The sequence below is a fragment of the Theropithecus gelada genome, chromosome 9 (assembly GCF_003255815.1).
Source record: "Theropithecus gelada isolate Dixy chromosome 9, Tgel_1.0, whole genome shotgun sequence".
NCBI lineage: Eukaryota > Metazoa > Chordata > Mammalia > Primates > Cercopithecidae > Theropithecus > Theropithecus gelada.
Window position 1 is genome coordinate 11,299,116 of NC_037677.1, and position 24,587 is coordinate 11,323,702.

Below are 24,587 nucleotides of genomic sequence, written 5' to 3' on the forward strand. Positions count from 1 at the left end.
TACGGTCAAAGAACCAGCCCACAGGCAGCAACGAGGTTCAACCCTCCGCAGGGATGGCCTCTGCTCCCCGGAAAAGGACAGCCCTGCCCAGCCACAGGGCACCGCAAAACCCAGAGAGGCAACCGATCTGCGATGCCCACCCACAGCCCTCCCTGGCTGCCTCCCAAGGGCCTGTCTCCAGGCTGAGTCCACAGGCAGTGCCCAGTGACTACTGTGCAGAAAGGAAAACGAACTGCCTTTCAAACAAAGCCCAACTGCGGGCTCTCCTGGGAAGTGACAAAATTGAGCTTCAGGGTGGACGATCTTTTGTTCTGGGGAAAAATGGGCTTTCTCGGGCTTTTGATAGGCTTTCTTGGGTCTTTTGGGTTTAAAAGACATGCTTGCCCCTCCCCGCAAAGACCTCACCCAGATAAAAGGGGTTCAGTCAAAGCAGGGTTGAAAGGCTCCGCGTAAAGAACTGCAATTCAAGCAGCAAGACTTGGATCTTTCCCTGGAGGACCGGGAAGCAGGGTGCTGGAATGAAGAAAAGGAATCAGGACAGCACCCCAAGAAGAGGGGCTCCTGAGGACATAGACGGCTGTATTTCCAGTCGTCTCCATCAGCACAGCAATGAATCCACCTCTGAAGTCAGCAGGAAGAGGCCCTGGCCAGTGTGCTTCAGGGGATGAAGAAGTGGGCCACATCCCAGGGCTCTGGTCACACAGGAACTGAGGCGGGAGGAGCCTCAGAAAAGGAGGCTGCAGCGTGGATCGTGGAAGGGTGGGGAGTCGATCCCCTGTTATTCTAGAGGAAAGCACCTCGAATGCCTGGGGAGGGGCTGTGCTCTATCTCCAGCTGAGGGTAAATGGGGTCTCAGGTTGCCTTACAGGACATTAAAGGAACAGTCACCCTCCCTCCAAAATGTATATTCAACTTGGGAACATACTGATGACAAAGATACTTTGCTTGGCTAAACTGTGATCAGGCTCCTGAACCTTCTCCAAGGCTCATCTGTGCACCTCCTTATAAACTCCAGTCTCAGAAAGAACCCCCCACCCTGGACATCTGATCACCCTCGAGATCTGATCACGGTCCTTCCTCATCCTCCACCACCTGCTAGGTGATGCGTGATCACCCTGGCCTGCTTTCGGCAAGAGCCCTGCAAGACCTAAGTGTCCATCAGCAGATGAACAGATCAGATGGAGAAACTGTGGTACCTCTACACAATGGAGTACTATTCAGCCATGAAAAGGAATGAGATCCTGTCATTTGCAACATTGTGCATGGAACTGGAGGTCATCATGTCAAGTGAATTAAGCCAAGCACAGAAAGACAAATATCACATGTGCTTGCTTACTTGTGGGATCTAAAAATCAAAACAGTTGAATTCAAGGAGATAGAGAGTCGCAGGATGGTTACCAGAGGCTGGAAAGGGTAGTAAGGAGGTGCACGGGGAAGATGAGGATGGTTAATAGTTACCAAAAAAATAGGAGAATGAATAAGGTCTACTTAATAGCACAACAGGGCGACTATAGTCAATAACAACTGTACGTTTAAAAATAAAGCATCACTGGATTGTTTATAACACAAAGGATAAATGTTTGAAGGGAGAGATATCCCATTTTTCTTGATGTAATGATTATGCATTGCATGCCGGTATAAAAATATCTCACGTACCCCATAAATCTTGTGGGCACACCTACTAAGTACCCACAAAAATCAAATTAAAAAAGAATCCTGCTAGGTGGGTTTGGCCAGAATCCCCCTTCCCTCTGATGTTCCTCTTAGTAATTCTCCGTCCACTGACGCCCACTCCCCTTACGCTGCTCCGTGACTGTAAACGCCACTGGCCCAGGCTGCATTCAGAGGTGAGCCTGATCTCTCTGCCCCATGGCATGACCCCACTGCGGCAGTCTCCGTGTCTATCACCACATCCTGAATGAAGACTTCCTTCCTGTGCTTTACCAAATGTCACTGAATCATTTTTTTTCTTTAACACTGGGGCAGATAATTGGATTGCAGGTGTTTACTGATTAAAGGAAGTGGCCACTGGGGAAGAGGCTCTTTGGAACCGGCTGATGCGTGGCCCAGCACTGATCTTCCATAATGGGTTAACCACTCCCCGGGCTTGGTGGGGCTGAGAGCAGGAGGAGGTTCCCAGCAAGGATGCAGCATGAAACACAAGTCAACTCCTGATAACACTAACTACTGTGCAGCCCCAGGTCACATGCTAATGCCGGTCCCTGCTCCTTCAGGTGTCAGCCCCACCACTCCAGAGACCCCCACACCCAGTCCCTCATGGCCCTGAGGCTCAGTTTCCCCACTGGTACAAGGGAGTCTTGCCCTCGCTCCACCCTGCAGGGAACAAACCTGACTGTGACAGATCTTGGTACATATGCCCTGAAAACACACGACAGTCACTTTGATTCCAACATATAAATACAACGGGCTTTGTGCTTCTTGCCAGAGCAAGTGACATAGGCAGGCTCAGCTCGCACAGCGTGCCCTACCAGGCATCTCAGCCGCGGCACCCGAGCAACTGCAAAGAGGCAGGTGCCACCCAAGCCAGGCCTCCCAGGAGGCTCTGACTGCAGAATTCTTAGAGCATTCCTCCCCACTGAGCACCGTGGAAATCCAGGCTCAGGACAGCCAGCTGAGGTTGCTCCCGCTGGAGCCCCAGGAGACTCTTTATCGTCAGCTTGCTGGTTTACTCCAATTATTTTGAAACGAGCCAAGGGCCGAGATCCTCTCCAGTGTTCTCAGGAAGGCTGCCATTGTCCATAGGAACAGAGCTTACTGAGTTATCACATCCAGACCCTTCATCCACACCAAGGCACACTCAGAGGACCTCAGAAAGCATCACCAGACCAGGGCAGGCCAGTGACAAGGGCAGACCAGTGACAAGGGCAGGCCAGTGAGGTGGTCCGGGTACAAACATGAGGGGGTACACAAGTCTCAAGCTAGTCTGGGGGTCTTCTCAGATTGTGCACCTGGACACCTGGCCTAACTCACCTAGACCCAGCCCTGCTTGGAAATAATCCTCTCCTTTTCTTATTTTTTAGAGACAGAGTCTGGAGTGCAGTGATGCAAACATAGCTTGCTGCAGCCTCAATCTCCCAGGCTCAAGTGATCCTCCTACCTCAGCCTCCCCAGTAGTTGGGACTACAGGTAGCACCACTATGCCTGGCTGTTTTCTCATTTTCTGTAGATGTGGGATCTCACTATGCTGCCCAGGCTGTTAGTCCTTTCTTGTGTTGGATAATTTGTAGGTTCTGGGAGTCTTCCCTAACACTCATCCTAAATTCTTCTGCTTCAAACTGAACAAAGTGTGCAGTTCACATTGAGAGAGAGACAGAGAAGAGAGACAGAGTATGACAGAGATACAGAGAGACACTATTGGACCCCCGTGAGATGCCCACTGTATCATGCTTAGGTAGCTCTCTCCTCAATCTTACCTTCACTCCTTACTCTTCGCAGCCTCCCCTCTCCAGATCCGCTAGCAGGGCTCACTCCATGAGACTTCATGCCAGCATCTCCCTCCATCCTAAAGGGTTTCATTGTCCTTAGTGCTATTTCATCCTGTGCATCCCTTCACTCATTCTGTGCCTAGTGTTTCTGTGCCTAGTGGCTGCAAAGCTCTGAATGGGGCACTGAGGACAGCAGGGTCACGGCAGACGATGGCCACCCCATGACCTTCATGAGCGCTTCCTCCAAAAAGAATGAAAATAGTTCATGATTGTGTTGGTATAAAGACAAACGTATAAATATTATTTTTGAGACAGAGTCTCGCTCTCTTGGCCAGGCTGGAGTGCACTGCCTCCCAGGTTCAAGTGAGTCTCCTGCCTCAGCCTCCCAAGTAGCTGGGATTACAGACACCTGCAGCCACGCCAGGCTAATTTTTGTATTTTTGGTAGAGACAGGGTTTCACCATGTCGGCCAGGCTGGTCTCAAACTCCTGACCTCAAGTGATCCGGCCTTCCAAAGTACTGGGATTACAGGTGTGAGCCACTGCACCCAGCCTAAGACAAATGTAAAAACATTAGCTGTGACATTTTCTTCATCCTAAGAGTTCATTCTTTTCTTCTGATTTAAAAAAAAAAATGAAGATTAAAATATTTCTGTGATCCCTTGCAAGTATCAGGGCTCCTAGGTACTGTGCCCTGGCAAAGGCAGCTGGCCTTGGGGAGGCCATGTTCTCGGCCCTGACTGCACATTACGAGGTCCTGGGAGCTTTTAAAAACCATATAACCCAAGTGGCACTCAAATCATGACATCAGAACCTCAGGGGATGGGACCCAGATGTCAGTAATGTTTAAAGCTCTTCAGGTGAGTCAAGTGTGTGGTCAAGGTCAAGAATCAATGGTCAGATGACACCACTCTGGAAAGAGACAAAGGGATTGGGAGACGTGGTCTGTGTGGGGTGGGGGCACTCAATGAAGAGCCAGCAGGCCTGGTGCAAAAGCCCTCCCAGGGTGGACTGGGGTGTGTTTCTCCCTCTGGGCCAGGATCGTTGGCCATCGCTGGGGTTTGCAGGCGTTTCATCACCACTCCAACTTCCAAATTAAGCACAAGCTGCTAGACTAGAGACATCCCCACAGCAGCACAGACCCTTAGAGGACATATGTTGTCTCTTTAAAAATTACACTACATTACATCAGAACCATTTTTAAGCGTCTAGCTCAGTGGCGGTATAGTTTGGCTGAGTCCCCACTCAAATCTCACCTTGAATCGTGATAATCCCCACATGTCAAGGGCAGGGCCAGGTGGAGATAATCAAATCATGGGGGAGGTTTCCTCCATACTGTTCTCGTGATAGTGAGTAAGTCTCACAAGATCTGATGGTTTCATAAACAGAAGTTTCCCTGCACATGCCCTCTTGCCTGCTGCCATGTAAAACATCCCTTTGCTCTTCCTTTGTCTTCCACCATGATTGTGAGGCCTCCCCAGCCACGTGGAACTGTGAGTCCATTAAACCTCTTGCCTCTATAAATTACCCAGTCTTGGGTATGTCTTTATTAGCAGCATGAGAACAGACTAATACAAGGGGCATGAAGTATATTCACCTTGTTATGCAACCATCATTGTCATCCACCTCCAGAACTGTTTCATCTTCTCAAACTGAAACTTCTGCACCCATTAACCAACTCCTCATCCCCTCTCCTTCCAGCCCTCTGCACCCGTTATTATTCTACTTTCTGTCTCTATGATGTTTGACTACTCTAGGGGACTCATGTAAGTAGAATTATATAGTATTTATCCTTTTATGTCTAGCTTGTTTCACTTAGCATAATGTCTTCAAGGTGCATCTATGTTGTAGCATGGGCAGAATTTCCTTCCTTTTTAAGGCTTAATAATATCCTATTGCATGGATAGACCATGTTTTGTTTCTCCAAGAGTCTTGGTCTTTTTTATCCACTGCCATATTGCAGCAGCTAGAATGGTGCCAGCACACAGCAGGTGTCCAAGCGTGGGCTAAAGGAATGATAGAAATGGAATAATCCATGTGAAACGCATCTTTTGGGCACACAGTGAGCCTTCCAGTCATACTAGCCATTGCTGTGATCAGCCACCTTGATTCCACTCATCGTGGAATGATGAGTGGAATCACACAGAGAACGGGTCTCAGCATTGCCAGGAAGCCACTGCACTTCCTCCGGGCCATGCTGCTGTGCACAAAGAGTGGGGCAGGAGAAGTAACAGGGTGGAATTTAATGTCACTGGTGCTTTTGAAATTGGACCTGGAAGTTCTACCAGCTTCTCCCAGAGGAGCTGCTTCTTGGAGACAGGCTGGTCCCTCTCACTTTGGTGACTTCTTTCTGGAGACCCACTGCCCTCAGCCACCCTTGGCCTAACTCGGGGACCCCCTACTTTCCTCACAGATGAATCAACCCTTCCAAGAAGGGCAGGTGCAACAGGAACCACACCATGGGTGCATCATGAGCTACATGAGAAGGACGTGGTGTAGGGGTCAAAGGATGGCCCTTGGCCCTCCCTTTATTTATTTTTATTTTTATTCTTTTAGAGACAGGGTCTTGTTCTGTCACCCAGGCTGGAGTACAGCAGCATGATCATAGCTCACTGAAACCTGAAACTCCTGGGCTCAAATGATCCTCCCAGCGTAGCCTCTGGAATAGCTGGGACTATAGGCACGCAGCACCACACCCAATTAATTTTTAGATGTTTTGTAGAGATGGGATTATGCTATGCTGCCCAGGCTGGTCTCAAACTTCTATCCTCAAGCGATCTGCCCACCTAAACCTCCCAGAGTGCTGGGATTACAGGTGTGAGACACCATGGCTGACCTAAGTTTTAGATATTTTGTAGAGACTGGGTTTTGCTATCTTACCCGGGCTGGTCTTGAACTCCTGTCCTCAAGCAATCTGCCCACCTCAGCCTCCCAGAGTGCTGAGATTACGGGTGTGAGCCACCACACCTGGCCTCGTTTTTAAATTTTTTATAGAGATGGGTTCTTGCTATGCTGCCCAGGCTGGTCTCAAATTCCTGTCCTCAACCAACTCTCCTGTCTCGGCCTTTGTTCCTCCCTTTCCACACCTGCAGAAAGCCTGGGTTTTATATAGATCATTTTTCATGACAGGGAGCGAGAAGCCATTTCCAATTCCTTTTTGAACAAATCCCAGGATATTAAGCTTCTCTGTCCCAAAGACGGTCAGCAGGCAGCCTGTCTTCCTTGTCACACTGTCATGGTGCAGAGCCAGGCGCCAAGACAGTGCCAGCATCGAAGGCTATAGCTCCAGCACACGGCGACGCTGCGGGCTGGTGAGGTCCCGCATGGGAGGCTGCTGCCAGGGGCATGGGAAAGAGGATGTTATGTCTTTCCACAGAAAACTCCAGAACCTTTAACCCCCTGCCAGAGCCTCATGGCCCAGAGATTGACAGGGGTTGCTCTGTCTTCTGTTGTCAGAGTTGTACAGCTCAGCATGGCAACCTTTTGACACGAAGTAATAATTGTCAGAAGAGGGTCAGGGCTTTACCCGCTGAGAAAATGCGAGAGTGCCCCGAAGAGGAAAGTAAGTTGTGCCCATTAGTGGGTCAGGGAACCTTCCCCGGCTGACATTTGCGTCATTGCTGCCTCATCAAAAAACTTGACGTTGGTGACAATCCCTGTGCAGTCACCTTGATGGGTGGGGAGGTGATGCGCCCAGCTCTCCTGCAGAGAGGCGCTTGGCAGATGATTTTAAATGCCATCATCATCATAACAGCAATAATAATAATAATAATAAAAGGCACTCCACAGTTATTTTTGTCTTAATACAAAAGAAACAAAGACTCATAGAATTTGAGACAAATGCAAATCACACAGATGGGATAAATGGTCGATAATTTCAGAGCGCTGCTACCGCTGTAATGTAGAATTTTCCAGTCTTTGTCAATGCATACATATGCATGTGTGTATACCTGTGTACATGTATGCAGTGATGTTTTCATGAGAAGACACTTTGTTTATAACAGAAGGCAATCACCAATATAAGAAAAGAGGCTACAAGATCACAAACATTTTAATATTTAAATTTTTTAAAAGGTCATTTATAAACATCTTTCATACCTTTCTCTAGCAGCATTGTCTAAACTGTGTTGCACAAAACGAATTAAAGCAAAAGCTGAGAAATGCTGCACACTATAGAGATTCACAGTGCATGCAAACACATTGCATGCAAATGCAGTGCATGCAAACGCAATGCATGCAAAGTCCAGCAGCAAAGAAACCCCTTCGATGTTGGTTCCCCAGCACTGGAGACCAGGGACCCTTGTTTTCACCATAGACAGATGTGTGCTGAAATGCAAAAAATACAGGAAATTGTATTTTCTCATGTCCTTTTCTTAAGCCAGGATACAAATCCTTTCTAGTTCTCCCGAACCCGAGGAGAGGCCAACCCATTGTCCCTGGGGGAATTTTGAGAGCAAGGAGAGGGAAGGTGGCCGATTAGTATTTATGACTTGCAATTTTAGGTAACTACACACATTCCACCTAACTCTTCCTGGATAAGGGATGAGGCAGATGACAAGAAAGGAGTGAAAATCATCAGTTCCCTAATACACAAAGTGACTATCCCTCAAGACCTTTCTCTCACTAAGTAAGGAGAAAAAATGGAAGGAGGTAAAAGGCAGGGGGAGAAGAGAACACGTTCAGGAATCTATTTGTTAACAAAGAGCTTTACTCTTTTTTATAAAATACCATCACCACAACCAAGGTAATGTGACACAAATTCTAGGTTTTCATGGACCGGAAGACAATATTGTTAAAATTTCCATGCAACCCAAAGCAATCTACTGATTCAATGCAATCCCCATCAAGATCCCAATGGCATCTTTTACAGAAATGGATAAACAATCCTAAAATGTATATGAAACCACAGAAGACTAAGAATAGCCAAAATTATCTTGAGAAAAAAGAATGAAGCTGGAGGCATCACACTTCAGATTTCAAAATATATTACAAAGCTGTAGTAATCAAAACAGCATGACGCTGGCATACAGACAGATGTACTGACCCACTGAAATAAAATGGCCCAAAAATAAACCCATGTATACACAGTCAACTGATTTTCAACAGGGTGCCAGGAGTATACAATGGGGAAAGGACAGTCTCTTCAACACTACACTTGAGGAAACTGGATATTCACATGCAAAAGAATGATATTGGATCCCTATCTTTCAACATACACAAAACCAACTCAAAATCAATTAAAGATTTAAATGTAAGACATGAAACTATAAAACTCCTAGAAGAAAAGATAAGGGGACAACTTCTTGACACTGGTCTTGGCAATAATTTCTTGCATATGACAACAAAAGGACAGGCAACAAAGGCAAAAAAACCAGACAAGTAGAACTACATCAGGCCAGGCATGGTGGCTCACACCTGTATTCCCAGAACTTTGAGAGGTCAAGGCAAGTGGATCACTTGAGGTCAGGAGTTCAAGATCAGCCTGGCCAACATGGCAAAAACCCATCTCTATTAAAAATACAAAAATTAGTCAGGCAAGGTGGTGGGTGCCTGTAATCCCAGCTATTTGAGAGGCTGAGGTAGGAGAATTACTTGAATCCAGGAGGCAGAGGTTGTAGTGAGCTGAGATTGCACCACTGCACTCCAGCCTGAGTGACAGAGCAAGACTCTATCTCTAAAAAAAAAAAAAAAAAACCTACATCAAACTAGAAAATACAATCAAAGGAAACAACAGAATGAAAAGTAACCTATAGAATGGGAAAAATATATTCACAAACCATACATCTGATAAGGAGCTGATATTTAAATACATGAAAAACTCCAACTCAATGGAAAAACAAAAATTAAAAAATTAAAAACCCAAATAACTTGATTTAAAAATTGAGAAAGGACTTGAATAGACATTTCCCCAAAGAAGATATACAATGGCCACAAGGTTTATGAAAATGTGTTCAACGTCACCAATCATCAGGGAAATGCAAATTAAATAGTCTTCCACAACATAATTTTTAATTATTTCATATTATTCTATCTGGTGGATAAATACTGCGATTTTTTTTTTTTTACCCAGTGTTCCAGTTATCAATGTATTGCCTGTTGACTCCAAATTCATCCTTCAGTACCTGCTCTGCCAGAATTGCATGGATGAAGCATTTCTCCGTTAGAGTAAGTGCAATGTTAAATTTTGTCAGTAGAGGGTGAGAGAACATTACAAGCAGAGGTAGATTTCTAATCCTCATTTCAGTGTGCTGGGTTTTGCTTTAATTCCCTCCCTCCAGTTGCATTGCTGGTCAGTGGTGTATGTGTGTGTTGAGCAGCTGGGGGACATCCAGTGGCACCCTGCCCTAGCACAAGGAGCCTCAGAGCCCTGGCCCCACCTGGTGACCCCTGGGCTCCAGGCCCCTCAATGCAGACACTGGTGAGCTCCAGGACTCATTCTGGCAGCAGTACCCTGACCCCTCTGGAAGCCTCCCCATTGCTCCTGCTCACCTTTGTTCTGGAGGGCTCTTCCCGCTGCCTGGAAACATGAGCTGGCTCTAACCAGGTTAACCCAGTGGACTTCTGTGCCATCCAGTGATCTTCAGCCACAACTTCTTCCATGCCTCCCCCACTCCAAGCCTGCCATCCATTGGGTATTCTCCCTTCAGCCCTAGGAGACTTGCTAGAGTTCTCTTTCCATCTTTGTGGTCACTCTCCTATCACTGCATAATAGTTCTTTATGTTTGTCTTCCCTTGTTTTAACTACTATGTGATTTCAGTCTCCTGATTGGACCCAGACTGAAACATCCAGAGAGAGTTGTAAGCATTATTGCAAGTGTTTTAACTTGCAGTTGTGCATAAGGGAAGGCTAGAGTGAAGTATGTACTCATTGAAACAGCAAATATTTAGCAAGCAGCTCAAATAGGGTGATTAGCTCGCAGAGATAGGCAATCCGATAATAGTAACAGTAACATTTACTAAACACCAGTTATGAGTACTCTTGTTTTTTCAGCCTGGGTCTCGCTCTGTTTTCCAGGGTGGAGTGCAGTGGCAAGTTCTCAGCTCACTGCAACCTCTCCCTCCTGGCTTCAAGCGATCCTCCTGCCTCAGCCTCCTGAGTAGCTGAGATTACAGATGCCTGACTACGAATACTCACTCATTTAATCATCACAATGGTCTCAAGAGCAGGAGCTGTCACAGCCCCCATTTGGTAGAGGAGTACCTGAGGCAGAGAGTGAGCCCCCGAGGTCCCACAGGAGGTGAGAGATGGTGCCTTGCAGAATTTACCCCTGGGCTGTGCATCTCTTCCTGCGGCCTCCCTGAGATGGGACAAGCGTTTCATGTATTCTCCCAAACCATTTCCAAACATGACTGCCAAGACGTGTCTCTGCTAGTGATTACTGGAATTCTCTTATGACAGATATAGAGAAAAAGGAGGATTCAGAGGGGAGAAAATGATGGCCTCAGAGAATTCAGAAACAGGACCTATCGGATGATCTTATGGAGCAGAGCTGCCTGTGTCCCTGAACTCCCTCTGGACTGGCAGCCTGTCCAGTGACAACCCCAGCCGGGAAAATCGATTGAGTATGGGTTGAGGGGGGTAGGGAACTCACCACTCACTCAGTTACAGGCTGCCAGACCATGGGGAGCCTGATGGGAAAGAGGGTGCACCACTCGGAAATCCTGGGCACTTGGCTGGATGAGTAACTGGATGGGCCTTGGGGCTATGCCTTGTGGAGAGTGGGGAGTGGGGAGTGGGGAGTGTGATCTCTGTGTGGGAAGAAACATTTGCCTGGATTAATTGCGTGGCCAGGGGGACCAACTGAGCCAGAGACTGTTAATGATCACACAGGATCAATTCTCTATTCTCATCTTCCCCCTTTTAGTAATAGGACCTCTTCCCACCAAGTTTCAGCTGGGCACACTTTTAGATTCCCTTGCAATTCACGTCCCTTGCAATTCTATGCCACTATGTGATGAAGTGTTGGACAGTGGGATATAAGCAGAAGAATGTGTGTAACTTCCAGATCATGTTTTACTTTTTTTCTTTTTTTCTTTTTTTTTTTTTTTTTTTTTTGAGACAAAGTCTCATTCTGTCACCTAGGCTGGAGTGCAATGGTGCAATCTCAGCTCACTGCAACCTCTGCCTCCCAGGTTCAAGCGATTCTCCTGCCTCAGCCTCCTGAGTAGCTGGGATGAGAGACGTGCACCACCACACCCAGCTAATTTTGTATTTTTAGTAGAGACAAGGTTTTGCCACGTTGGCCAGGCTGGTCTCAAACTCCTGACCTCATGGTCCACCTGCCTCAGCCTCCCAAAGTGCTGGGATTACAGGCGTGAGCCACCACGCCCGGCCCAGATCATGTTTTTTAGTTTGTTTTTAATGGAAATTGCTTGCCCTTGGCTTCCTCTCTTTCTTCCTCCCTGTGGACTGGAACTTGAATGTGATAGTACACATAACCCTCAAACCAGGCAAAGACCACAGCCTAGAGGACGCCATAGCAAGGAGAGAGAAGGAAGCTGGCTTCCTGTTCATCCCTGGAATGTCATATGAGAAAGAAACAAGACCTTAACTCATTTGAGCCACTGTATTTTGAGGCCTCTTCATCACAGTAGCTTAGCCTGAACACTAACTGATAAACCAGAGATCCCCAGGACTATAGATGGCATTTGCCATGGAGAAAGAGCTAGAAGTCCGGAGGTTTAAATCCTCACCTTTCTCCATTGCTAATGCCCGTTGTAATTTTGGACAAGTCACTGACCCTCTCAACCTCAGTTTTCTGCCCTGAAAATGAGGATAAGAAGTTGTCCTGGATCACAGAGCAGCTGTGAGCCTTACATAAAACCATCACTGTGAAGGCTCGTTGAAAAATAAAGAAATGTTACAAAGGTAGAGTTAACAGTCACCAGGAACTTAGCGCACTAAGATCACAGGGTGGATTTCCGTGAAATCTTTGTTCTCTGCCGCAGAGCTCTGTGTTCCTGACTTTGATCCAAGGGCAAAGTGCTGCTCAGGAGAAACTGCCCAAAAATGCAAACCAGCAGACGGGGCTTCTGTCTGTTCTTCAGTTCCATTTTAGGGGAAATCATTCTGAAGTTAGCGGGTTTAAGTCCCCTTCCCCATCTGTCTCAAAACACTTGCCAGAGACCAGAGAATCTTGGAGCTGCTCACCTAAGTGCATGCTGGGTAAACCTCTCACAAAAGCACTGCTCCCCTCTATGCCACTGTGGGCCGCTTTTCCCGAGGGAGTGGCACAGTACAGGCTCCAACATGTGGGATTTGCTGTCATTCTGCCCTGGCTTCAAACCCCACTCCCACTGGTTCTGTGCTCTGGGAAGGTCATGTATGTTCACTGAGCCTTAATTTCCTGCATTGTAAAAGGAGGCCACTGGCACCTTCCATATGGAATTCAATGGGTTCTAAATAAAGCATTTAGCACAATGCCTGACATCAGTGGGCACAGCGTCACAACTTACAAGGGCAGAAACCTATGCACCTAACACTCCACAGGCACCAGTGCCAGGTGGGAACCTGATCTCACAGGCAAACTGCTGCAAGCTCAGCGTGGACCACCCTGAGATTAAAACTCCAGGGGAACCCAGCCATAGGGAACTCCCACACTTCTATGGATTTTACCTCCAGGAGCTCAACCAGGTTCTCACAGCAAATATTGGAGAAAAATTATTTCCTGCTTCCGACAGTAGGAGTGGGAAAGGAACTATTCCAGAAAATGCCAGAGCATTCTGTTCTTCTCACTAAGGACTGCCCCCCAGGAGAAACTACAGATGTCCCCCACTTAAGATGGTTTGACTTAACAAGTTTTGTTTTATTGTTTTGTTTTTTTTGTTTGTTTGTTTCTTGGGGTCGTTTGTTTTTTGAGATGGAGTCTTGCTCTGTCACCCAGGCTGGAGTGCAGTGGCATGATCTTGGCTCACTGCAACCTCTGCCTCCAGGGTTCCAGAGATTCTCCTGCCTTAGCCTCCCAGGTAGCTGGGATTACGGGCACCCGCCACCATGCCTGGCTACTTTTTGTGTTTTTAGTAGAGACGGGACTTCACCATGTTGGTCAGGCTGGTCTCGAACTCTTGACCACAGGTGATCCACCTGCCTCAGCCTCCCAAAGTGCTGGGATTACAGGTGTGAGCCACCACGACCGGCCCCACTTAACAATTTTCAAGCTGATGTGGGAGCATTCAACAGAAACTGTACTTCCAGCACCCATACAACCATTCTGTTTTTCACTTTCTGTACAGTTTTCAATAAATTGCATGAGATATTCAACATTTTATTATAAAACAGGCTTTGTGTGAGATGATTTCCCAACTGTAGGAGAATACAAGTGTTCTGAGCAGGTTTAAGGCAGGCTAGGCTATAATGTAGTAGATTAGGTGTATTAAATGCATTCTCACCTCTCTGATGGATTTCTCGGGATGTAACCTCGTTGTAAGTCAAGGCACATCTGTAGTTAACCAAAGCCTAACCTACTGGGGTTTTATCAGAGCCTAACCAAGCTAAGGGAAGAGAAATACCCAACTCCAATCCACTTAAGCCATCCTATCTCACCTAAGTGAGAGGAACTCAAAAGCACTTGTGAAGCTCACAGCCCAGGGGCCTAGGCTTACTTAAAACCTGAGACTTAATCATAGGACTACAGCCCATTTCCCTTCCCACCACACCCTGCCTCCTACCACATTCCCAATGGCCTATTTACCACAGTTCCTCATACCTCGTACTTCACATCTGACTATCAAGAAAAAATTACAAGGCATACCAATACGCAAAAATACAGTTTGAAGAAACAGAGCAAGTATCAGAGCCAGACTCAGATACGGCAGGAATGTTGGAATTATCAGACCAGAAACTTTAAACCACTATGCGCTAAGGAGACCAGGAACGTAAAACAATTATGATTAAGATGCTAAGGGGCTGAGTGCAGTGGCTCACATCTGTAATCCCAGCATTTTGGGAGGCTGAGGTGAGTGGATCACTTGAGGTCAGGAGTTCGAGACCAGCCTGGCCAACATGGTGAAATCCCGTCTCTACTGGAAAAAAAAAAAAAAAAAAAGCAAAATTATCCGGGCATGGTGGCAGGTGCCTATAATCCTAGCTACTTGGGAGGCTGAGGCAGAAGAATCGCTTGAACCCAGGAGGCAGGGGTTGTGGCTCACACCATTGCACTACAGCCTGGGCAATAGAGTGAGACTCTGTCTCAAAAAAAAAAAAAAAGAAAAAGAAAAAAAAGAAAAAAGATGCTAAGGACACTAATGGATCAAGTGGACAGCATTAGGAACAGATGTCCAATGTCAGCAGAGAGATGGACATGCTAAGACTGAACCCAAATAAATGCTGTACTCTGCAAAATAATCCTTGAAAAGTGAAGGAGAAACAGATTTTCTCAAACAAAAATTGAGGGAATTTGTTGCCAGTAGACCTGTCTTGCAAGAAATGTTAAAAGCAGCTGTTTAAAGAGAAAGAAAACAATATAGGTCAGAAACTAGGAACCATGTAAAGAAAGAAATAGCACTGGAAGAGAAATAAGTGATGGTAAAATTAAAACATCTTTTTTTTTTTTTTTTTTTTTTTTTTGAGATGGACTTTTGCTCTTATTGCTCAGGCTGGAGTGCAATTATACAATCTTGGCTCACTGCAACCTCCCCGCCACCCAGGTTCAAGCAATTCTCCTGCCTCAGCTTCCTGAGTAGCTGGGACTACAAGCGCCCACCACCACGCCCAGCTAATTTTTTATATTTTTAGTAGAGACAGGGTTTTACCATATTGGCCAGGCTGGTCTTGAAATCCTGACCTCAGGTGATCCACCCATCTCAGCCTCCCAAAGTGTTGGGATTACAGGCATGAACCACCACGTCTGACTGGTAAAATAAAAACTCTTATTTTTCTTTGAGATGGAGTTTCACTCTTGTTGCCCAGGCTGGAGTGCAATGGCACGATCTTGGCTCACTGCAACCTCCACCTTCCAGGTTCAAGTGATTCTCCTGCCTCAGCTTCCCAAGTAGCTGGGATTACAGGTGTGCGTCACCACGCCCAGCTAATTTTTTGTATTTTTAGTAGAGACAGGGTTTCACCATGTTTGCCATGCTGGTCTCAAACTCCTGACCTCAGGTGATCTGCCCACCTTGGCCTCAAAGTGCTAGGATTACAGGCGTGAGCCACCGTGATCAACCAAACTTTTAGTTTTCTTACTTTTAGTTGACCTAATAGATAATAGTTTGTCCAAAATAATAACAGCAATAACAGATTTGATCATGGATGCTTGTGTGTATATACACACTAATATAGATTTTTATGTAAGAAAAATTAACGACAGCAATGACACAAGGGACAGGAGGGAGGAATTCGGATTTTTTGTTATTTTAGTGGACTCACACTAACTGTGAAACAGTATAATGTTGTTTGGAAGTGGACTTAGGTTAGTTCAGTAAGAAAATGAAATCATAGAAAATAGTTAAAACAACAAAAGGCAGAAAAAGAGTGGAAGACAAAAATAGTAACAAAAAACAAGAGCAACAAATAGAAAACAACAACAAATGTGGTTAATATTAATCCAAGTGTATCTGTAACCACTCTGAACATCAATGGTCTAAATGCACCAATTAAAAGACAAAGATCATCAGAACAGATAAAACAAAACCCAACTATATGTTGTCTACATGAACCCCACTTTTTTTCAGCTTTCATTTTAGATTTGAGGGGTACACATGCAGGTTTGTTATAAGAGGATATTGCATGATGCTGAGGTTGAGTATGATTGAACCTGTCACTCAGATAGTGAGCACAGGACCCAACAGCTGGTTTTTGAACCCTCGTCCTCCTCCCTCTCTCTCCCCTTTTGTAGTCCCAAGTGTTTATTGTTCTCATCTTCATGTCCATGTGTACCCAAGGTTTAGCTCCCACTTATAAATGAAAACACACAGTATTTTGTTTTCTGTTTCTGTGTTAATACGCTTAGGATAGTGGCTTCCAGCTGCATCCATGTTGCTGCAAAGGACATGATTTTGTTTATTTTTCATGGCTGCGTAGTATTCCATGGGGTATATGTACCACATTTTCTTTATCCAATCCAGCGTTGATGGGCACCTAGGTTGATTCCACGTCTTTGCTTTTGTGAATAATGCTGCAATGACCATACAGTTGTATGTGTCTTTTGGGTAGAACAATTTATTTTCCTTTGGAAGCCACTTTAAATATAGAGATATATCTGATTTAAAGTAAATGGATAGAGAAAGCTATACCATGTTAATACTAATCAAAAGGAAGCAGGAGTAGCTCTATTAATTTCAGACAGAGCAGACTTTAGAGCAAGGAAAGTTATCAGGGATTAAAAAAGGTATTATATAATAATACAGCAATAAATTCTTCAGGAAGATAAAATAATTCTTAATATGTATATTCCTAACAGCAGAATATTAAAATATGTGAGGCAAAACCTGATAGAGCCGTAGAAAAAAATAGAGAAATTCACTATAATAGTTGGAGACTTCAACACCTCTCTTTCAGAAACTGACAGATCCAGCAGGCAGAAAATCATCAAGAACACAGTTGAACTCAACACTACCACCAATTAACTGGATATAATGGACAGCTAGGGGCTACTCCATCTAACAAGAGCACTCCATTCATTCTTCTAAAGCTTACATGGAATATTCACCAAGATAGACCATATTCTGGACCATAAAACACCTTAATAAATTTAAAATAACAGAAATCATACAATGTCTGTTCTTAAGCCACAATGGGATTACACTGGAAATTGATGACAGAAATATAGAAAAACCCAAAATACTTGGGGATTAAACAACACACTGCTAAATAACACATGGGTCAAGGCAGAAATTTCAGCATTTCCAGGAGTAATTCAAAATTTCAAGGAACAAACTGAAAAATATTTTAAATTAAATAAAATGAAAATATAACATCAGAATTTATAGAATGCAGTGAAAGCAGCACTTAGAGGGAAATTCATAGCACTGAATGCATATGTTACAAAAGAAGAAAGCTCCATGATCAGTCATCCAAGCATCCACACTAGGAAACTGAAACAAGAAGAGTAAATTTCAAAATCCTAAATAAGCAGAGGAAAAGCAAGTAATAAAAATTAGAGCAGAAATCAATGAAATCAGAATAGCAATAGAGAAAATAAAATCAAAGCTGTTTTTTTAAAAAAGATCGATGACATTGTTAATCCACTAAGCTAACTAAGAAAGAAGGAGAACACAAATTACTAATATCAGAAATTAAAGAAGTACCATCACTACAGATCCCATGGACTTTTAAAGGATAACTGAGGAATAGTATGAACAACTCTATGCCCACAAATGTGATAACCTAGAAGAAATGAACCAATTCCTTGAAAGACGCAATCTGCCAAAATTGATACAGGAAGAAATAGACAATATGAATAGATCTATATCTATTAAAAATTCAGTCAATAACTAACAACCAATATAAAAGGCACAAGGCCCAGATGGGCTCACTCTTGAATCCTCCCAAATATTTACAGAAGAAAGTATATAAAATCTCTACAATCTCTTTCAGAATATAGAAGCAGAAGGAGTACTTCCTAACTCATTCTGAGGCCAGCACTACCCTAATACAAACAAAAAACAAAGATATTACAAAAAAAGAAAACTACAGAATGTATTTCATGAACATAGTTGTAAAAATCCTCGACAAAATATTAGCACATTAAATCCAACTAGGTATAAAAAGATTTATACACAACCAAGTGTGATATATCCTGGCTATGCAAGGCTGCTTTAACATTAAAAAGAATCAAATATCACATCAACAAGCTAAATAATTAAAATCACATAATAATATCATTAGATGCAGAAAAAGCAGTTGACAAAGTCTAGCACCCATCCTTAATAAAAACTATCAGTAAACTAGGAATAGAGGAGAACTTCCTCGGCTTGATAAAGAATATCAACAAAAACCTACAGCTAACATTATACTTAATGATGAGAAACTTGAAGTATTCCCACTAAGATCAGGAACACGGCAAGGATGTCACCTGTCACCACTCATTTCAACCCTGTGCTGGAGGTCCGAGCGAATGCAATAAGATGAGGAAATAAAAGGTATACGGACCAGGAAAGAAAAAATAAAATTGTCCTTTTCTACAGATGAAATGATTATCTGTGTAGAAAATCTGAGATAATTTAAAACAACTTTTGGAACTAATAAGGTTATTGGAAAGTTGTAGAACACAAGGTTAATATATAAAAGTCAGGTGGATCATGAGGTCAGGAGTTTAAGACCAGCCTGACCAACATGGTGAAACCCTGTCTCTACTAAAAATACAAAAATTATTCAGGCCTGGTGGCACATGCCTGTAATTCCAGCTACTCAGGAGGCTGAGGCAGGAGAATCACTTGAACCTGGGAGGTGGAGGCTGCAGTGAGCCCAGATCGTGCCACTGCACTACAGTCTGGGCGACAGAGTGAGACTCTGTCTCAAAACAAACAAACAAACAAAAACAAGTCAATTGCTTTCCTATGTACCAGCAATAAGCAAGTGGAATTTGAAATTAATGACTCATTATCATTTACATTAGTATCTCAATGTAATATCTAGGTAGAAATCTAACAAAATATATAAGATATCTCTGAAGAAAACTATGAAACTCTGATGAATGGAATCAAAGAAGCACTAATTAAATGGAAGGTATTTCATGTTTATGGATAGGAGGACTCAATATCTGTCAAGGTGTCAGTTCTTCCTAACTTGGTCTATAGATTCAATCCAATCCCAACCAAAATCTCTGCAAGTGATTTTGTGGATATCAACAAACTGATTCTAGGCCACATGCAGTGGCTCTCACTTGTAATCCCAGCACTTTGGGAAGCTGAGGCAGGAGGATCACTTGAGCTCAAGAGTTTGAGACCAGCCTGGGCAACATAGTGAGATCTCATCTCTATAAAAAGTTTAAAAATGAGCTGAGTGTGGTGGCACCTGCCTGTAGTCCCAGCTACTGAGGAGGCTGAGGCAGGGGGGTCACTTGAGGCTAAGAGATTGAGGCTATAGTGAGCCATGATCATGCCACTGCACTCCAGCCAAGGTGACAGAGCAAGACTCCATCTCAAAAAAAAAAAGAAAAAGAAAAAGAAAGAAAGCCATGAAAAATGGTTGACTCCTTTCATTCTCTTATATACCAGTTTTCAAAATAATGTGTAAGTAGAAACAAGTATTTCTGTGGCCCTGTATCCTTACTGACACTCAGAAAAGTCTCCTCTTGGAAGGGGAAGACCCTTTGGTTTGGTTCCTGAGTGCTTCTGATGTGGTGTCAGCATCTTCGATACCATCCTTGCTTTTCAGTATGACAGGAGAGTCTGAGCTCATTCTAAACACATTCCAATCCAGACTTGAAACCAATGATGCTTCCTATTGTTGGGAGATGGTTTTAGATATTTAGACACCCCAATCCGAGTTCTGGGGGTGTTCATTGCTACTGAGTTAATCGTTGTTTCTAAGCCTCTCTATTGGACAAAACCATGAAATGTTTTTTAAGATAAAATGCATGATGACTTCCTAATAAAACTTCCTATTTGGGTTCAGGCCCTACAGGGTTTTTATTTAACTAATTAGTTGCCCCTCTGTCCTTCCTTCCTTCCATGCCAAATCATACAGTTCTCCATAATGCCAACAAATGAACTCATTTGCTTTATTTCACAATATATACAACATTGTTTCAGAATAAAAATGCCTAACACTACCACACAAAATAGTATTATTGGATACAGTGTTTTTTAAAAATTTTACAGTTTCCTCAAAATCCAGCCCAGTTAGGAATGTAGTAACAAATTACTGCTTTAAAATATCTTGAAATGGTTCATTCCTAGGTGGTTATGTGGCCAACTCGATAATCAGTTCATGTGTTTCATTTCGCTTTTGACATTTAGGGATCATTCTTTAAATTCTAATTCTTGTTCTTACTTCTATAAAACATATACATGATTCTGAAGTCAAATATACAAAAACCAGGGGAACTGAGTAGACTGACCTTCACATCTGTAGGTCCTGGGATAAAGTCACAGACGACCATTCTCTGCGTGTACATGTATTCAAAAGTTACTAAATGAACCAATAGGTTCTCTCTTTTTTTTTTTTTTTTTTTTTTTTTGGAGACAGGGTCTTGCTGTGTCACCCAGGCCGGAGTGCAATGGTACAATCTTGGCTCACTGCAACCTCCATCTCCCAGGTTCAGGCGATTCTTGTGCCTCCAGCCTCCAGAGTAGCTGGGACCACAGGCATGTGCCACCACTCACAGCTAATTCTTATATTTTTAGTAGAGACAGGGTTTCACCATGTTGGTCAGGCTGGTCTCAAACTCCTGACCTCAAGTGTATCCACCTGCCTCAGCCTCCCGAAGTGCTGGGATTACAGGCATGAGCCACAACGCCCGGCCCCAACAGGTTCTTGACTAGAAAATGTCCTGTCCTCCTACTTACATAAACACTTCACATCAGCATGGAAGACCAGTTTCCAGTTTTGAATTCTTGGGTCTTTAGAATCCCACGTTGGAACATGAGGGCATGGAGAGCACCAGTCTTCCTCTCCCCCTTCTCTTCCCATTCCTCACGCCTCCCACACCCCCCGGCGCCTCGCACACACCTGTGTGGACGTGTCAGCCCTCGGGTCTGAGGCCATGCCCACCTATCGTGCCCTTCACCCTCAGGAGGAAGGACCCACCATGAGTCCTGCCTGGTCCTAGCCCTGGACTTGGGCCTTCTGGGCAGGGAATGCCCGAGTCCGTGTTCTAGAAGGAAAGGCATCAGCTCCATATCCCCCGGCCCCGTGGATCCCTCATCCCAGAGGAAAGATGGTGCCGGAGGCAGGCCAGGACAGGCGCTGCACTTACCCAGGTCCAAGGGTGCCCCAACAGAGAAGAGATCTCGCTTCTCTCATGTCCCCTCCATAAGTACAATTTTGGGGTTCCATTCCATTTTATAAACACAAGCAAACACACACACAGAGAGACTTTGTATTCTGTGGTCGGGTATGGGAAGGAGGGAACAGAAAACATGACCATAGCCAAACTCACTAGGGCTGAGCAGGTGTCAAACGGACCCAACAGCCACAGTGAACCCAGCCAGCGGGAAGTGAGCATGGGACGGCAGTTTCCTATCACCTTGAGGTGATTCTGTCAAAGGTAGCAAACACGACTTAATTTACGCTAACCAGTGGGAGAATACAGTCTTCCTGATGCACCAAAATAAGCCAGATTGCCTAGGAGAGAAACAGACGCAATTCAGGTTCCTGAAAGAACATTCTAGAACCCTGAACAGACAGGCTGGCAAGACCAATTTGTCTTTCCCTGGAAAAGACCTGGCCGTGCTCATGCCCCAGCCCTTCTAGAAGGACAGGAGGAGGGAAGAGCCACCCCTACCACATCCGAGGCAGCGCTGTGTGCAGCCCACAGCCATGTCTACAGACAGCATCCTCAGTTCCTTGATGTTTCACGTTGATCTCGCCCCATTGTCTCCACTTTTGGAATTTGCTTTATTTGCTTCAGCTCCATTTGCCACCAGCTCTTATCTGGGGGAGGAGTGGTGCTTCACGGCCCTGCAAATTGCCAGCTCTCTGCTGAAACGACGCACCCTCGGCTGTCAGGGAGAGAAGCTTCAGCTCTTCCTGCTGAATGATGATGAAGGAGCGAATCAAAGGCTCGGTCAAGTGAGGAGGATGGAATCAGAAAAACAAAAATCAGAATTCTGGGCAAGCCAGGCTGAGCCACACAAATCAGCTGATGTGTCTATCACTAAAGAAACACTCCATTTGTCAAGGACATCCTAGAGGAAATCCCAGTTCCCTCTGGACGTCACGATGCATGCAGTGGCCAGTAGGTGGCCTGCGGTGTCTAAGGGACAGCCCCTCTCCAGCTTCCAAAGCTGGGAAAATTGGAAAACTTAGGAGCCAGCTAATAGTTCTTCTAAAAAAAAAAAAAAAGATATAAATAAATACATATATTATTTGAAACTTACCAAAGGTTTTATTTAGGAGAATATAGCGTCAACTTACTAAAAACTCCACCTCTTATAAATTGCTACCTAACTTCATCTGGGGTGGCAAAATAGTTCTGAATTATTTGCAGTTTTGGAAATGGCAGGAACAATGTTCACCCTGTATTAGGTCTTCTCTCCATCAGCCTTACATGAAAGAGGCCTCCCTGGCCGGGCGCGGTGGCTCAAGCCTGTAATCCCAGCACTTTGGGAGGCCGAGACGGGCGGATCACGAGGTCAGGAGATCGAGACCATCCTGGCTAACACAGTGAAACCCCGTCTCTACTAAAAAATACAAAAAACTAGCCGGGCGAGGTGGCGGGCGCCTGTAGTCCCAGCTACTCGGGAGGCTGAGGCAGGAGAATGGCGTGAACCCGGGAGGTGGAGCTTGCAGTGAGCTGAGATCCGGCCACTGCACTCCAGCCTGGGCGACAGAGCGAGACTCCGCCTCAAAAAAAAAAAAAAAAAAAAAAAAAAAAAAAAAAAAAAAAAAAAAAAGAAAGAGGCCTCCCTAACCAATAATTAACAGAGGAAAGAAAAAGCCCCTCCGTAATGGGCTCTTTATCCCTCGCTCCTTTGTTTCTTTTCATTTGTATAATTAAAAAAAAAAAAAAAAAATCTACCTAGAAGCAGAGCAGCCAGGCCTCCCCTGCCCTCCATCCAATCAGGAATAAAGTTCACCTCGGTTACCATGGGCAACCACCACTTGTCCCTCTGCTCTCTAAGGCCTTCCTTAAAACAAACACTTCACTGGTATTGAAAAGACACTCTTTGTTAAGCAGGACTCCCCTCCTCAAGCCTTCAACTTCATCCTGAAACCTCAGGCCCACCTGCTTTCTTTCCTTTCCAAGTACCCACACATTTTGAAGGGAACAGCTGGTGGATATACGGTATTCAGCAGTTTTCTCTACACTGGCAAGCCAAGGTCAGACCACAGGGTTGCTCAGCTGGGATGCTAATAATGTCACTGGCAGAAGCAATTTTGTTTACACAGGACAGCCGATGAAAAGACCCTGTTTGCTCTCAAGATGATATCATGAACGCATCTCTGTCTAAAATATAGGCATACGTTGGAGACACTGAGGATTTCGTCCCACACTGTCGCAATAACGTGGATATTGCAATAAAGCGAATCACACAAATTTTTTGGTTTCCCAATGCATATAGGAATTATGTTTACACTGTTTTGTAGTCTCGTAAGTGTGCAGTAGCATTATGCATAAAAAATGTTCATGCAGTAATTCAAAATGACTTTATTGCTAAACAAACAAACAAACAAACAAACAAAAAAGCCGGATACAGAGCAAGCACATGCGGTTGGGAAAATGGTGCTGACAGACTTGCTCAACACAAGGTTGCCACGAACCTTCAATTTGTAAAAAAACCAAAAACAAAAAACCACAATATCTGCAAAGTACAATAAAAGCAGAGCACAGTAAAGTGAAGTGCATCTGTATCCTACACGAAGATATGAGTCTCTATTACTCTGTTCTCATACTAATAAAGACATACTTGAGACTGGGTAACTATAAAAGAAGGAGGTTTAACTAACTCATGATTCCACATGGCTGAGGCAGCCTCACAATCATGGTGGAAGGCAATGAGGAGCAAGGCACATCTTACATGGCGGCAGACAACAGAAAGCGTGGGCAGGGAAACTGCCGTCTATAACACCATCAGATTGCATGGGACTTACTCACTACACAAGAACAGCACAGAAAAGACCTGCCCCTACAATTCAATTACCTCTCACTGGGTCCCTCTCACAACATCTGGGAATTATCTGAGCTACAATTCAAGATGAGATTTGGGTGGGGATACAGCCAAACCATATTAGTTTCAAAGATAAGTTCAGGCAAGCCACCTGCTAACTGCCCACATGACATCCATCTGTCCTTTTCCCCATTACGTCCAGTGGCCACACACCCAGTGCCAGATAATGAATCACGACAATCCTCTTCCTTGCTGTCCCAACTTCTCTTGCAACTAGAAGTGGCCATATAACCCACTTCCGGCCATGAAACCAAATGGAAGTTGGTTGAGGACACTCCTGGGAAAACATCTGCTTTCCTTATTAAAGGGATAGACATAGCTGGTTCTGCTCCCACCTCCCTTCTTTCTGCCTTCAACCCAGATGTGATGT